The following is a 16,711-nucleotide window of genomic DNA, read 5'->3' on the forward strand; positions in this document are numbered from 1 at the left end:
CCTGCCTCTGACAATGCCGGCTCCAACCCCCTGGTGTGTGTCTGAGGCCTTGCCTGGGCAAGGCAGGATTTCACAAGTAGGTGTGAGTCCCCTTTGAAGAAAGGTGACTTCAAAGACTAAAATGGGTATAAGAAGGGCACCCAAATCTGCAGACTTTAGAAACACTTCTGGAACCAAGAGGAACCTCTGCCTGGAGAAGAGCTGATAGCTGAGTAAGAAGTGCTGCCCTGCCTGTGACTGTGGAGCTTTCCTGCAGTGCTGCTTCTGCCAGAGTAAGAGGGCAAAGACTGGACTTTGTGTGCCTTCCATCTTGTGAAGAAATCTCCAAGGGCTTGAGTTAGAGCTTACCTCCTGTTGTTTGAAGTCTCAGGGACAGCAAAGACTTCTCTCTGCCAGCACCTGGAGTCTCTGGAGAGACTCCAGCCCGACAAGTGGTGCCCTATCCAGTCCCTGGGCCCTTGAAAGGAAAGCTGGTGGAAATCCAAGGAAACTGACTTCGGACGACTTCGGACGACTTCGGACCGACGCCGCTGCTGAATCCGGTAACGCCGCCTGCACCCGACACCGTGGCCCTTGCTGGAACACGACGCTCTTCGGAGGCCCGACGCTGCTGCAGCCCCGCTGAAGTCCGTGACTCCGTAGAAGTCGCCGCACCACGTCGTGACCGACACCGCTCGAAGTGCATGGATTCAACGTTTCGCACAGACGCCGCGATCCCCGAATTCGCGCCTCGGCTTGTTTTCACTCTTCACCAAAGGTACTGTACTTAGGGGTCTACACGACTCCGTGTCCGGCGCCGCTGGTGTCGGCTTGTTGGGAACGACTCCGTCACGACGCTGTGTTAACATCTCATCGAAGCATTTTTGTTTCTAAGTGCCATTTTTGAGTTTAATCTCTAAAAATTCATAACTTGACTTGTGTATGTCGGATTTTTGTCGTTTTGGTCTTGTTTTGTTTAGATAAATATTTCCTATTTTTCTAAACCAGTGTTGTGTCATTTCGTAGTGTTTTCATTACGTTACTGTGAGTGTTGGTACAAATACTTTACATCTAGTGCTCTGAAGTTAAGCCTACTCCTCTGCCAAGCTACCAAGGGGGTAAGCAGGGGTTAGCTGAGGGTGATTCTCTTTTACCCTGACTAGAGTGAGGGTCCTTGCTTGAACAGGGGGTAACCTGACTGTCAACCAAAGACCCCATTTCTAACATTGGTGATCAGCGGTTGGGATTTGGACTTGTGTTTGTACTTGACATACAGTAATTAAGTGTACACTACTGTTTTGATCTCAGACCACTATGTGATCACATACTACTTGTTTGGTGATCTGTTGCTTTTTCTCTTAAGGACTCCTTTTTGTTCTACTTCCATGATTTTGCTGATCCCTTGACGGATTATTTTTACTTCATTGGGAACTTATTTTCTGCCTTTGGAACTTTGCACTTGTGACCATCATGTCTCAATCTGGAGATGCAACAGCTGGAGCTGTGTTTGAAATAGAGAAACTGAAGGAGTACTCAGTTGCTCAATTGAAACAGTTCCTTAAAGATCATGACTGTCCCACTGAGAGCTCCACCAGGGAGGGGGAGCTGCAAAAGGCACAGAGGGCCTGGGTGACAATCAAGGAGGCTGGAGGGCACACAGAGGAGGAGAATATGGGTGGGAAGTGCATAGGATGCACAGTAGTGTAGTGGAGGTACCTTTTACGCCTGGGGGGAGGGTCCCCAGGAGGAGTAGCAGGGTGCCACCCAAGTGTCTGACTCCTGAAGAGTTACAGGACAGACAGGCAGAGAGGGCTCGCCGGTTGAAGTTCAAGGAGTTGAGGATGCAAAGGGAGAAGGAGTTGGAAGAAAGAAGGAGGGGCTTAGAGATCAAAAAGAGGATTTGGGCTTATGAGCTCAAAATGAAGGAGCTGGAAGTCATAAGGGCAGAGTCCAGCTGGAATGGTGGCAGCAACAATTTTATATCCAATGCTGCTGAAGAAGTGCACATGCCCAGAGTTGTGGTGCCCTACTTGAAGGAGGGAGTTAACACACACCAAGAGGTTCAGGGGTATAAGGTAGCTCCAGTGATGCACAGGGTCTCTGAGGTGGATTGGGGAACTGGCATGGGGAGTCATATTCCCACTGGTGGGAGGGACACTCTACTGACCCTAGGTGAGAGTGACAGGGAGAGGGGTTCCCCCCAGGTAGAAGTCCTGGTTATGGAGTGTGAAGACATCCCAGAAGAGTGTGGGTTGAGTGTCAGGGACAGTCAGGTACTGTCTCACCAGTCTCAGGAGGCTGATGAGGGGTGCTTTTTCAAAGCAGAGTCACTGGATGGTTGGGTGAAGGGTACTTTGGTTAATTCATGTGAGGGGCTGAGTGATGTAATTGCTGGAGAGCATACATCTAGTCCTCATTTTCCAGAGCTACGCCAACACCAGGTGGAGTGTGAGTTCTCTGACCCCAGGGAGCTTACAATGGAGGCAGACTTCTGGGTGAGCAACAGAGAGTCTGAAGAGGCATTTGAGGGGGCTCCTGAGAGGAGTGGTCTAGGTATTTCCCAACCAGGTGAGGTAGGGAAGGATTGTAGTGTCCCAGGTAGGTCCCAGTGTAGTGGGATGGGTGAGGGACCCCATGTCCAGTCTCAGAGGAGAGGGAATGGGGATGGGTTGAGGCCCAAGGTGCCCGAGATCCGGTCCCAGGTCCTGGAGGGTTCCATGAGGGAACACCAGGAGGGGAGGCTAGCCTGTACCATAGGGCCATCTGTCGAGGGAGACCCCACAGTGTCAGGAGAACTTGGGGCAGTTCTGGTGTCTGGCAGTACCACTCCTAGTGAGAGGGTGCAGAGGTCCAGACAGAGGGTTGAGAGGGGGTTGCGGACCCCAGTGGAGAATCTGGAGGTTCAGGGGTCAGCTCTGAGAGCAGAGCCCCCCAGGAATGACCTTGGTGAGACCATTTCTGGGTTGGGGGAATCTAGACTCTGTCAGATGGGCAGAGGTCAGGAGACCTGCGCCAGCCAGACTCTTGTGTGGCCCTTCGGGACAGTGTGTCCCTTGAGGGGGGTAATTGTGCCCCCCTGGAAGTCCTGGTGTGCCAGGCAACGGTTGAACCGCAGGGTGGTGACTCTGGGTTGAATGATCAGGTTCAGGGGGTAAACTCTGACCTGATGGGGGGTAAGTGTGCTCCCAAGGAAGTCCTGGTGTGCCAGGTAGTGGTTCAACCGCAGGGTGGTGACTCTGGGTTGGATGACCAGGTTCAGAGGGTAAACTCTGACCTGGTGGGGGGTAGGTATGCCCCCCAGGAAGTCCTGGGTTGCCAGGCAGTGGGCCAGTCTGTGGGTACAGACCCTGGACTGGAGGATCAGGTGCAGGGGGTAAACCCTGACCTGAAGGGGTGGGCGGTTTGCCCAATCACCCCCCCCGGGTGTGATTTCAAGGGGTACTCTCCCTGAGGGGGGGTGCAGGACCCTGAGAGTAGGGGCAGGGAAGAAAGAGCCTCATCCCTGGCCCCAGTGCAATCTAAGGGTACAGACCCTGGATTGGAAGGCCAGGTTCAGGGTGTCCCCCCTGACCTGCAGGAAGGGGCTACTGCTAACAGTGCCCCTACCATGTTGTCTTCTCGGGTGGGCCACTCCTAGTTGGGGGGTGCAGGACCCCAGAAGGGAGGGCAGGGGGAGGGAAGCCTCACCTCTGGTCCTAGTCCAACCTGAAGGTACAGACCCCAGGTTGGAGGACCAGTTGCAGTTTAACAGCCCTGCACTGGTGGAAGAATTGTGCAGGACTGCTTCTACAAGCACCCTGACTGTCAACCAAAGACCCCATTTCTAACAGTGAACATATACAAGAATCCCTTCAACAAACCAGGGCACAGTCGACTAGTCAGCAGGCAGCAGGGATGTGTGCAGCCAGTGTGCAAGCCCCTCTTTGGCAAAACAGCTAAACACCACAGTCATATACAGCACAGCCTGGGTACATGAACTTCCCAGAATAGGGTGCTTGGTGCAGCTAATGCACAGCACTTGCATCAAGCACACTTGCAATGAACTAACGGGACTGGCTTCTGGACTATAATAACATTTAGCATCTGAATTCCAGTCAGTCTCAAACCATAAATTTGTGTCTTCTTGCAGGAGGGAACTCTGATAATTTGTGCAGAGGTGTCCAACCAGAGTTGCTGCTGTTATCGCAACAAATACACCTCAGGGCAGAGGCAGCGCTGTCCTATTGAAGTGATCTTGAGTTGTAATAAACAGCTGGGGAGGTAACTTGCCATGACAATGGTGGAGCTTTGGAAGCACCCACCAGTGCTGATTAAGTCCACTGGTGGAGCAGTGGAGTTTATTAGTAGTTCCATGTTACAAGAGTAATGCAGAATTACTAAATTCCTCCAAATCTGCTGCAGAACTAAAATTTTGCCCACAACTTGTCTATGTCCATGAGCCTCACGTAGCATCCATGACAAGGACATGATGGGGGGCACCTGTTTAACAAGGCTCCCAGTAATCTACCACCCATGGAATGGGGTGTCAGTCCATTCTTCTGACAAAAAAGGGTGGACGAAGGGAGTGCTGTTGTATTTAGGTCAGCCTTAGCTCCTCCTGATGTGGGTCTTCCTATGCGGGGGCAGGTGGTAGAGTAAAGGGTCCAGAGGAGTTTTCTTTTTGGCCAATGGGTGACAAGGTCCTGCCCCCCCCCAACCAGCCCACTATCCAGGACCTCTCTGTCTCACCAGGTGTGTATGGGAGAGTCCAGCCACTCATCTGACAAAATGGGAGAAGGGTGGGGCAAAGGGAGACGACTTCCTCTTTCTCATTTGGGGCTGGTCACAGCCACCCTTTGGGGGTCCTCTTATACAAGGGTAGGTGGCATGGCAAAGGATCCAGTGTAGTGGCCAGCAGCCCAGCGGGTGGTGCAGTCCTCACCCTGCCCAATCACTCAGAAAGCCCAAGACCCTTTACCCGTCCTGTTCCTGGGAGAGCAAGGTCCTGTTCAGCCAACTGTTCGATGAGCTAGGGCCTCTCTGTCTCATTGTGGTGCGACAGTCTCACCTGGTCTCATGCTGCTGCCCTCCCAACAGGCTGAATCCCCCCCATCCACTTTGGGCCAATGCAGCAAAGAGGGGAAATGTGAAGGAGCCCATAATCAAGGCATTGTCAGGTCTAGGGTCCCTTATCGACCAATCTCTGGCTACAAGGTGCCCTGTACCGGTGCTTGTATACATCAGCCCCTCCCTGCTCAGCGAAGTCCTCGGATCAGGCTACCATCTTCTTCATTGGCCAGACACTGCCCTTCATTATAATCTTGACTTCACAATATTTTTGGCACAATATTTGTGTCCAATAATATTTGTGCAACAAGATCAAGATGATGCACCACCTAACCTGTCTCTTGGACGATGCTACAATGAGGGGGTCAGTGGAGCTGCATCAGAACGTGAAGTGTTGTCAAGGAATATCCGATTCTCGTTGTGGCTAATTTTGCATCGGAGTCAGCATTGGTCTCTGCAGTGGTACGATCTAGTTCACCAGCACCCTGAATAATCGAAAAGGGACTTTGAAAAGGAACAGTAACGTCTGTTAAGAGTTCAACAATAATGAAAATAAAAAGCTCAGAGGTAAAAATTCACTAGGACATGTTCTCATCAAGATAATAAGCTTGATAATATGGAAACAGCCAACCTACCAAAATAAAAATTAAATTAAATTAAATGTATTTTTATAAAGTGCTCAAATACTTAAGGACGTCTGGGTGCTGGCACTGCGTGAAAATTTAACAGAGAGGGTAGATTTTGTAATGGGACAGCCAGGTTTTTAACTTGTTTCTAGAAGGGAGAAGACTTGTCAATTCTATCAGATTTAATAGAAGAGTATTCCATAGTTTGGCAGTGCAAGTTATAAAGCTTCTACCACCTCAAGAGAATGTTCTGAACTTTTAAATGATGATATTCTTGCCTATGGAGGAGCGCAGCATCCTGGACAGAATGTACCAAGTAAACTACTGTTTCAAGAAATCAGGGCCTGAATCATGAAGACTTTTAAAAGCAATGCAGAGGCCTTAAACTCAATACACTTCCTTTTAGGCAATCAGTGCAACCTGGTGAGGCTGACTGGTGTCTAGGAATTCCCAGCAGAAGGTAGGCTGCTGAATTCTGCAACAATTAAAGTTTATTAAGGATTCTTTGCTGCATGCCCCAGTAAAGAGCATTGCAGTAGTCCATTTTAGATAGAACAAGACCAGTGACCACTGTCTTCTATAGGTCAAGAGGAATATATTGAAGCTTTTTCCAAAGGATCTTAAAAGTATTGAAAGATGATGAGGTCACAGCATTAACTTAACTTTCAAAAGACAATTTATCATTAAAGAGAATCCCTAGCTTCCTACCTTTCCTGACCTGGGATAGTGAAGTGCCCAGTTCTTGTGGCCCCCAACAGGGGGCCCAAAAGGAACTATTATTGCCAAAAAGGAGGACCTTTGTTTTTTCCGAATTTAACATAAGGCAGCTGTTGCACATCCAGTTGCTTATTTGCAGCATACAGCTATGGAATCTGGTGGCTGTATCATCTGGATTACTGGACACTGAGACAACGATGTGGGTGTCATCAGCGTACGATATTACAGAGAATCCAAACGTTTTAATGAGCCAGCCCAGGGTGGTGACATATAGATTAAAAAGGGTAGGGCTGAGGGATGACCCCTGAGACACCCTGCAAGGCAGGGAGAAAGAGTTGGAAACAAATTCATTCATGGTGACAAATTGTTTCTGCTCAGAATAAAAACGGATTTCAAGAGTGCGAGAGTTGCTCCCCTTATTTCGATGTTGTGAAGATGGTCAAACAACAGGTCATGCTTGACCATGTCGAATGCCCACAAGAGATCAAGTAGAATAAGGGTTGCCCTCCCTCCTGCATCAAGGGTGGCTCTTCGATCTTCTGAAGTGACACTCAAACCCGATTCAGTGCTGTGGTCAGTCTTAAATCCAAATTGTGTGGAATCAAGTAGGTGATTGGAATTAATGAAAGAGGCCAGTTTCAGATTGATTGCCTTTTCTACTATTTTGACTTGAAATGGAAGGTGTGAGATGGGTCGATAGCTACCGTGATTCTAGCAGTTGAGGTTGGACTTTTTCGGTAACATGAGAATGGATTCTCTTTTCCATTCTTTAGAAAACAAGACATAAATTGGGTGCCATTGTGATGTATGAGTGGAAACCAGGAAAACAATATTACAGAATGACACCCGCATTTAAACCTAACTTAACATTTTCCTAAGTGCTGGAACAGAAGAGGCACACCCTCACCGTAGAGACATATTCATATTTGAAAGGAGAGATGTGCCCAGTGTATGAGCCATTGTGCAGAGAACCCAAATACATATACACCCTAAAGATGAGACACCTCCAAGGATTGTAAACAATAAGTTAGGTGAGAAAAATCTACTTGCTATTGGGAGGTGGTATGATGGTAGAAAAAAGTGAATGACAAGACTTTGATGAAAGTTGCATCCTCAAAAGTGGTTAGATCTTTATCAAGAAGGAAGCATAATGAGGCTGACCAAGCAGAGGAGGCTTCGCCTGTCTGAGCCGAGGAGGCCAGAATGAGCTAGAGCTCCTCTAAAAAATAGTCAGTGAAACATATAACTGAAACTGGTCTTACTAAACTTTTGGAATGTCAAGGAGAAAAATGGGGTTGAAGACGGTTGCATAATCTCCCTGGCCTTAGACTCGAAGTCTGAGTACTTTAAAATAGGGTGAGAGAAAAGGTAAAAAAGACTCGGATAAATCCAGCAGCTCATGTTGCGGTGACTTGGCACATGAATTAGGGGATGCGTTAGGAGTATAGGGAAACTATCGGAAAAGACGGACAGCTGTAGATATTACAGTACAGACCATATATGTAGGAGATCCCATTCTTGCCAACATATATAGACTACAGATCAGGAATAAGGCGGAGACCCAAAAAGAATGTGTCGTTATTTGAAATTCAACAGAAAGGTCTCATATAATACAAACATCAAACAGACATCAGAAATAAATTCAAAGAACACTTTCTGTCGAGTAGAAGAAGTTAGTGGAAAACCAGGTTGTTACTGCCAGAAGAAAGTTTGTTCAGACCCATTCTGATCATATTGTGGATATTCACCCTAATGTTGAGGACTTTGAGAAACAGGGAGCCGAAGAGCTCTAAAAATGGTTTAAGGTATTAAAGGCATTGATCGCAGTTTAGCAGTTTATTGCTGACCTCTCCAGCCAGGCATTTTCAGAATTAAATCAGTGGAACATTTTTGAGCGGTTCAGAAGGCACATACATTTTCGCTCAAATATAATATGGGAAGCAAGCAACCTAGATTCATATTGATATGTACTGTTCATTTCAATGTGAGAGAGATTCTGTACACTCGGCGCTTCCCTTAGCCTCAAATCACTGTGAACCACTGCTGTGTGGCAGTGAAACTGACAGCTAAGAGAAAATGAAAGGCTATGTGAGCCTGAGTTTTATTATAGAAGAAAGATAAATTTAAGATTGACCCGAATGATCAAATGCTTTTCTGGACTCCAGAGGGGAAGGCAAAATCATTTTTGCAAAATAGTCCAGCCAGTTAAGCAATATAAATTCTACATCAGATGTAGACTGGAAATTAAGAATATACTGGTAGATCAAGATCGTTTCTGGTGCATTGAGTGGGAATTGGAGAGGCAGTTTAAGGAACTGGGATGGTAGGGGTTGTTGAAAGGCTATTAGGTATCATTTTAAGGCAAAAGATACTGGCACAATCAATATGTTCTCCATGTGTTTAAGGAAATGTTGGTTTCATATTTTTGGTAAATGACAAAGGATAACATAAAATAAGTTTGATATTTCTCTAATGGAAATTACTATACGGAATTGTGAAGGAATACCATCAGCCCGTGCTATTGTCATTGCTATGTTAATTATAGTGAAAGTTGGTTTAAACAGGAATCTCTCAGATATGCCAGTGGTTGACCGATTGATTGCTATCGACTAGAAGATGGCTTTAAGGTGAAAAGCAGGACGGCGAAGGACACACTTTGTCAATGTGAGGGAGATTATAAGCAATGGATAGGATTGAAGTGGGAAATTGTATTCTCAAATAATGATCTAAGGAAATATATAACTTTAATAATCTATGTATGATGCAACATACATTCTTACACAAAGTCTACTGCGAAACAAGTATCAATTAACATTCGTTTATCCATTCTAGCTTTAAGTCTTTTTCCTGCTTACTCGACAAAAAAAGAAAATAAGAACTAATCCGTTTCATGAGTGTTTGCGAATACATTTGGAACCTTCTTGTTTTTAGCTCATTTCTTTGCAAAAATCCCTAAAGTTCAATTTTGGGCAGCAGCTTTTCAAAGTTTTTCTGGAGGAAGAACCACCCCCCAAAGGCCCTTACAGGCGCAAATGCAGCACTAAAAAGTATAAATATGGGTTTTATTTTAAAATGAATGCAATTTTTGGTGTTCTGCTTATATTGCCCCTGTTTATTTCACCCTCCTCATCAATGTCCCACTGCAAGACATTTCCTATTTCATATACATTGAGCACAAAGTGAATTCAGTCAAAGATTCAAAGATGTACAATTGTGCTAGGAACATGTATTTGTTAATGAAGCTTGCATAGTGTACCTTAAGTATAATTTCCAAGAACATCTGCTGTAAGTCCTGTTGCAGGCGATCTATTGTTTGGGAAATGTGTGTGGTACATCTCCAGAGTGTAGTTGCTGATGGAGCAGGTGGAAGATTTCTTACCTTAAAAACTGGGTTAGTACTAAAAATTAAGAAAATTACATTGCTGTTTCTATTTTGCGAGTGCAACCCTAACCAAGATTATATCATGATGAATTTATAGAATCTATGAACAGCTTGTGTGAATTGTGCATAAAACCCTCTGGGTATCTTGAACTTTTGACTTTTTGCTGTTGTGCGGTTCTTGCTTTTATTTTCTATGGACCAGTGCTGGTAGGCACATTAGATTATCTATGGGATGCTGTCAGTACTCTAGATGAACATACCTCTTACATTTTGTGTCTAGATTTGCCTCATTAGAGATTTTTATGGCATTTTTATGTTTATTTAGTTCTGGATCTGGGGTTTCATGGTGATTCATGTATTTGAGTATCTCACCACAAGTATTGATATTTCTGTAATAAATCTAGGTATGCTATGCCCTATACTTGCTTTAAAACTCAGTTGTTAATGCTTTCATATTGTATTCTGTTTCACTCTGCTAAGTTATGTATTTTGATGAGGAATGTTGTCTCAAACTGCTGGATCATCCAGATACTTTGAAGCTTAATTGATTAGGTAATAATTGGGCTTTTCAATTTATTGGGGTTCAGGTGATTATTAGGGGTTGGCTTACACAATATTATAATCTGTTTATGCCCCAATAGGTATACTGCAAGATTATTAATGATCACCTAGGGGGTTATTACAACTTTGGAGGAGGTGTTAATCCATCCCAAATGTGACGGATATACCAACAGCCCTATTACGAGTTCCATAGGATATAATGGACTCGTAATACGGCTGGTGGTATATCCGTCACTTTACCGTCACTTTTGGGACGGATCAACACCTCCTCCAAACTTGTAATAACCCCCCTAGTCTGCTACTTTTCCAGACTGATAAAACACCATAGCACACTGTTTACAAAATATACTACTTCCAACACAACCCAGTGGAGGCTTGTGGTAAGCCAGGTGGGCACTACAGTCCCTGAGGCTAACTGATCCACTTAGAAAAAAAAACACACACACTCATGTGGAAAGAGCACTTTACAAAGATAGCTGATGGTGGTGAGTCAGATGAAGCACCTGAAGTGACAGAAGAAGGGGGTGATGTGGAAGAAAAGGATGTCAGCAGCAGCATTAAGCAAAGCAGCCCTTTGAGTCTCCCACATAGTGAGCAGTTCTCACCAGCAGCAACCTTTGTAAGGCACAAAGCACAGCTGGATACAGCAACATCCGCCCCAAAGCACCCAAGCGGCCCACCTGCTGCTGGTACCCACTTGTGGCAGAAGTACCAGAACAAAAACACCCTTCTATGAAGTCTGTGTTAACCAAGGAGTAGCTGTACCACTGAAACCATGAACAAGTCCACGTCTACAATAGGAAGCAGTCAAGATGTTAGCGTTTGACCTCCTCCCTTTTTCTTCTGTTGAAGGAATAGACTTTCTGTAATTTGTGGAGGTCCTCTGCCTAACATGGAAAGTTCCCACTCAGACCTATTTGGTCACATGGGCTGGTCACACTGCATTGTGAAGTCCTGCAATTGGTTGTCAAAGCTATAAAACAGAACCCTATTCAGTCTATCCACCTTACAACAGACATATGTACCAATTGTCAAGCAACAGACTAAAGGTGTATCACTGTACACTAGATTTCTTACACAAGAGTTCTTTGCTATTGGCCTCACTGATGAAGATAGTTTTCAAGGCATTTGAGGCATCCAACAGTTGCAATGTTTGCACTGGAGAAAATGCATACAACTGTCAGCAACTTGGATTAGTTTAATACCAAGGTCTCTGAATGGCTTAAACCCAGAGGTTTCACAGTTAGATTTGTTGCAACTGCTGATGGCAGCAGCATAGGGCCTGATTTAGAGTTTGGCAGGCGCGCTACTATGTCACAAGCGTGATGGATATTTCGTCTGCCGTATGCCATATTATGATTCCCATGGGATAGAATGGAAGTGCAATACAGCAGATGGGATATCCATCGTGTAGTGACAAAGTAACCTCATCAGCCAAACTCTTAATCAGGCCCATAGTCAAAACCATGGCTGATGGTGGTTATGTAAAAGTACTGGGTTCAGGGAATTGCATCAACCTAAAAGCAGGACTTTTTGAAAAAAATAGGATGTAGTCACCAACATACTGGTAACCTACTAAAGTATGTGCAGCCATTTTCATAATTCATTGAAAGTCCTGAACAGTTGTCTATTATTTAAGATGCTAAGAAACTACCTGTAAAATCCCTCGTACAAGATGTGCCAACACATTAGAAATCAACCTACTATATGCTGCACCACTTATTTGAGCATTACAAGTCTATCAACAAGTATGTAATTCTTAGAAGAGGGGATGCAGCTGCCAAAGCCATCATAATGGAGGTAGAAACCTGGGGGCTAGTGGGGTGTCTGATACAAATGCCAGAGCCTTCCAAAAATTATGATATGATAAGCAATGAGAATACCACAAACCTAGGAATTCTTTTGTTGCATCTGCTACAGGATCATTTGAAAAAGGTCAAACAAATGTTTACCAATCTCAATGAAGAAGCAGCTTCTTTGGTGACTAGTTTACTCCTTGACTTCAACAGTGATCAAAGACTGCAAAAAGATATTTGTTCCACCAAAGAGTTAATCTGTACCACAGTACTGGATCAATAATACGAAAAGGTGCTGGCCACTTTCATTTGTTCTACAGAAATGGATGTCTTAGTTCATAAGACTTGGAGAGTCAGTAAAGGGAGTGATCAAGTAGAAGAATAACTGCAAATTTGAGTCCAGGGCAGCAATTCTGAATTGCCAGAGGTTTAATTGGTGTATGTTGACAAACCCAGTTAATGATCACTAGTTACAGAGGGTAGGACAAGGGCAGTAAGTAAGTAATATACAACTATTTCCGATGGTAGAATGGGTACAGTGCAGATTTATCAATCCATAAAGAGTGTTAGCCATTAGAGATCATAGTCAGTTTTGTGTTTTGGCCTTGAGATGTACAATGTGTAAGAAATATTTTGCTAGGGGACAGCTGTGGAGAACAGCCTCTCATCACTACATTGGTAGTGGTTTATTTAACAGGAAGTTTACACTAGCTAGCAATGCAAAGACATTAAAAACAGTAATCCATTTATTAATGAAAAATAAACTACCACCCTCTCCTCCCACAGTTGGCCCACTACCTCACCCAAGAAATGCAGATCTGTGATACCATTAACAAAGAAAATATGTTTTTGCCCTCTGGGGGTCCTGAGGCCCCCCTCCAGGCCTATGGGGTCAGGATAACCTGACATTGCACCTCTATATCTTTTTAATACTTTTTTCAGGACAGGGGAATGAATAATCAAGTCCTAAAATGGGTGTTGCCACATCTTTGATGATGAGGTGGCAGCCAATCAGATCTTATCATTGATCTGTTGGATCTGTGTGTCCTCAGTGCATTAATTTCTCAAAAACAATTGAAAGGAGTTATATCAAATCACAACAAATATGCTTACTGGGCTGAGATCTAGCTTTCTGCAAAATTCTGTGTAATTCCATTTCAGCTGTTTTGGCAACAGTAGTGTCTAGTTTTCCATTGACAAATTGCAGGAGGAAAACATGCAATGAGAACCTCCCTTTTTCTCTGCCTTCACTTGACAGGACTCCTGTAGACTCAGCCAATCAGACTGCTTTATTATGGTGCATGGTCCAGCAGGAGCCACGCAGGAGTCCTGCGGCAAAAGCTATCTAAAAAGTTAGAAAATTGAATTTCTATAAAACGGCTGAATAGAATTACACCAAATCACAAATGGCACTCCTTCTACTTTTTTGCCTAATGTGGTGTAATTTAGCTCAGATATTTTGTAAGACATGTAACTCAGAGATCCTGTCAAAATCTGCCAAATAACGCACTGCTAAATTATGTTCCTGAAATGCATACAAGGCTCAGTACGAGCTTGAATGTAATTTGTGGCCCGCTAGCCCAATTTCCGGCCACCACGGAGGCTTCCAGTGCCAATTTATGATACCGGTGATCACAATTGCAAGCTGTAGCACAGCTGCTTCATAGATTTTCTACTTGAGGAGTATCTACATCAACTTAAAAATACCTTTTCAAGTTGATCTTCTACTTAAACTGAGAGTTTTTTAGCGTGAAAAGCATTTTTTTTTTCAATGAGAAGGAAGTGCCTCAGAGACTCCAACTTCCTCTTCCTGTTGAGAAGGCTCCTCCAAGTGCTTTGTCCCAGTGCTTTGGATTCCAAGGCGAAAGGGTCTCTCTCTTTGTCTGTAATTCCTGCTGCATATACACTATTGGATTTTAGGGACTTTGTTTTGGGGACATCACAGCATGCAAGTTAAAAAAACCTATTGGATAAGGGTGTTGTTTGATATAGGGTATGAACCAATACTTTTATTTGTACTTTTATTCAATTTACAGTTGTGGTGGGTGGCGAGGAGTTACAATGGGGGCTTAGTTTTTTTGCATTTATTTTTTTATCTTTTATAAAGAAAAAAGGTAGCACAGTTGAATACATTTTCTCCATGATTGTTAAATTCGCACAATTCACTTATTTTACAAAGTGGCCAAGTCTGCCCATGCCCATCCAGTCAGTACTAGTCATTGGTTATTTGAAACAACTGTTTCTGTGAAAATGTTGTTTTAAAACATCTATGCTTGAGGCCAGGGATGGCATTAAATGATTTAACTTTTTTTTTCTGCAAAAACGTGTATTTCGGTGGGGCAATATTATAATGCCTTGGGGGGATAATTGTTGTTGTAAAAAGTTGAATAGCTAACTTAATTTTCTTCATTGTTTACCATGCCTCCTTTGTTTGACGAGTGTGTGCGTTTTTGCCATAGGCCACCATTTTGTATTTGTTCTCCATGCCATGGCATGCATCTACCAGCCATTTTATGCAGTCAGTGTCCATAAGCCTGCATGTGGTCTTTGCTGTCCATGCCTCCTTGCTTGTTGTTGTTTTATCATGTGGCCTGGAGCAATTTTGTCCACCCTGTCAGTGTTTCCTTTGGCCATAGCCCTGCATGTGTTCATTTTTTGTCTATTCATCCATGATTGTTCTTGTTTGAACAGGTGGCCTGTTGCGATTTAGTGTAGCTAGCCAGTGTGCTTCAGCCAGATCCTTGCATGTGTACTTAATTGTCCATGGCTCCTTGCTTGTTATTGTTAAATGACCATGTGGCCAGTGGCCATTTTGTCTAGCCAGTCAGTGCGATTTTGCCATAGACCTGCATGTGTTCTTTGTTCTCCATGCCTCCTTGCTTGCTATTGTTTGGCCGTGTGGCCAGTGGCCATTTTGTGTAGGCAGTCAGGGCTTGATTACAAGTTTGGTGGGTGAAACGCCTGAACTCCAATACGGTGGTGGGGAGGCACCCGCCAAGCCGGTGGCCTCTACACCGTTGTATTATGATGTTTCTGCCAGGGTAACCGGTGGTAAAAGTGCTGTGGAATTGACCTTGGCTCCCTCAGGGAGCCGAGGCCAACGCTGTTGCACACAACACCCTCGGAATGTACACTGTCTACCGTAGTAGACAGTGCGCATTCTGAGAATGCTGACGGGGGGCCTCATCTCTGCCTTTCTGCCAGCCTTATCATGGTGGTGATCCTACCATGAAAAGGCTGGTGGAAAGGAAAGCCGTTACCAGCATGGCTGTGCTGCCACAACTGACCACGACTTTCACCGCCACCCACCACGGTTTGTACTGCTTACCATGACTTTCACCACCTCCAACCCATTGGGATCCCTGATCCTGATGATGGTGGCAGTCTCCTGGCCTCTTAGGAACACCAAACCCATAATGAGGACCTTAGTGTACTTTTGCCATAGGGCTGCATCTATTCTTTGTCCTCCATGCCTCCTTGTTTGCTGTTGTTGTTTGACCATGTGGCCGACGGCCATTTGCCTAGCCATTCAGTGTGCTTTTGCCATAGGCCTGTCTCTTACGACTCTTGACATGGTGATGAGACTTCTAAGTTTAGAGCAGCAGCACCATCGTGTGTGGGAGACTGAGTCAGTCGCAAGTAGCAACACCCAAACCTGTAAGATTAAGGTGATTTGTGCCAGCCTAAAACCATGACACTCTGACTCCTCAGAGAATCTGTGGTGGAACAGATCATACCCCTTTCTTTCAGTTGCACAAGGGTTCATACATGTGAAGGCAGACAAAGAAATGCAAGTTAAGTTTCAATACATTTATTGAGGAAACTGTATTCTATCTTAAAAAGCTTGAGTTGTGATTATTAGGAGGACAAAACATTATACAGTGATGATTGTGATCATTAGAGTGAAACATTTAAACAGTCCCAACATCCTGACATAATCATAAGTCTAAGAATTCCTACCTACACCCTAATGTCTAAGATGAGAGCATAGCAGTGTTAGCACTTCTTCCTGTCCCAGTCAATGGAAGCAACACCACCCCATGCCTGAAAGAAGGCAAGGATCTGCCTGTTGCTCTGTTTGTGTCCTCATAGTTTGCTGGAAAGACAAAGCCAAGATCAGCAAAGCTGTCAAATAAGTGCTGCACAGCATAAGATGGCTGGCTGGTATGTCCCCTCTACCCTTCTTGGGCCTGTGTATTGTGTTCTGAGAACAGGCCCGTAGTGATAGTATGCCTATGGCTAGAAGGTTGACTCCATAAGTCAAGGATCGGCAATACCTGTTAAACTATTGTGTATAATATTACAGCCCTGAGCAGGCCACAGAGTGAAATGTGTGTAAGGGAGAGAACAAGCATGTTTTCTAAGAAAGGCAGCTGATAAAATGTAAAGCAACAAGCTAAAAGTGAGTTGTGATAAAATATAATAAAATGAATAAAATCAAATAAAATATGTGTGTGTCTTAAAGGCACAGTCAATGGGCCTATAGGGTCAAATATGGGTACCCAATCCAGGCTGTGTAATGAACTCACAACACCCTCAAGATTGTGGGTACAAGTGTGCAGGATCCAAGACCTGAAATGAACTACACTAATGCTACTATTTAA

This window comes from Pleurodeles waltl, chromosome 2_2, assembly GCF_031143425.1.
Source record: "Pleurodeles waltl isolate 20211129_DDA chromosome 2_2, aPleWal1.hap1.20221129, whole genome shotgun sequence".
Classification (NCBI taxonomy): Eukaryota; Metazoa; Chordata; class Amphibia; order Caudata; family Salamandridae; genus Pleurodeles; species Pleurodeles waltl.